An 826-nucleotide genomic window follows, 5' to 3' on the forward strand; every position below is an offset into this window, starting at 1 on the left:
ACACACACACACACACATTTTGAGACTATTTTCACTCCATAAGCATACACTACTGACAGCATGAAGTCTAAGTTTTACCTGTTTTGGCTGAAACTCAGCATGCATCTCTGCTGCAATATGGACAGCATCTTTTTCAGTTCTCTCCCTTTCATCTGAGGGCTTTACATAAAGTTAGTTGTGCAACAGAATAATGTATGTTCTTTCAGCATATACATCAGATTTAGAAGACACTCACCAGAAGATCAGTCTTGGTGCCAACCAAGAAGATGAAACAGGAATTGGGATCATTTTCTCTCATGGCTTCCTCCAACCACTGACTATAAAAAGAACAACTTCAGATTGTATTGTATATATTTATGTTCAGCACATATTTAAATTTGAATAAATTTAAAGTTTTATATTATTACAGACTGATGCTAACAAGACTTCTCTCAAACCTCCCAACCACCAATAATCCAGGTAATCTACATAGTCAAACATGACAGAAGTAAAATACTCATTTGTATTCACAATCAGGTTTAAGGGTTTTACTTATCTACAGTGCCTGCCAAAAGTACTCAATGTCAAATTTATTTATATAGCACTTTCAAAACAGGTATAACACTTCACCAAAGTGCTGTACAGGAACGACAATAACACAAATTGATAAAAACAGTATCAAAACACTACTTCAAATAAATGCCAAAGAATAAAAATGAGTTTTCAGAAGCGATTTAAAATGATCCAGGCTGTGGGCAGATCTAATCTGGAAAAGCAACTTGTTCCATAAAATAGGAGCAAAACAGAGAAAGCCTGATCTCCTTTCCTCTTAAGTCAAGTCCGAGGA

General features: G+C 35.4%; 1 long non-coding RNA gene across 2 annotated transcripts in view; it reads right to left on the reverse strand.

Annotated features, from left to right (window-relative positions):
• Positions 1-318, reverse strand: part of LOC106941528 (uncharacterized) — a 10,514-nt gene extending 10,196 nt beyond the window's left edge. For both annotated transcript variants that reach the window (XR_001423392.1, XR_001423391.1), the window contains exons 1-2: positions 236-318; positions 79-159 (exon numbers count right to left, since the gene is read on the reverse strand). This is a non-coding gene — a long non-coding RNA (uncharacterized LOC106941528). The remainder of the gene's footprint in view (positions 1-78; positions 160-235) is intronic.
• Positions 319-826: the final 508 nt, after the last annotated feature.

Source organism: Poecilia latipinna, unplaced genomic scaffold (genome assembly GCF_001443285.1).
Source record: "Poecilia latipinna isolate Pla-1442-1.1 unplaced genomic scaffold, P_latipinna-1.0 Scaffold3720, whole genome shotgun sequence".
NCBI lineage: Eukaryota > Metazoa > Chordata > Actinopteri > Cyprinodontiformes > Poeciliidae > Poecilia > Poecilia latipinna.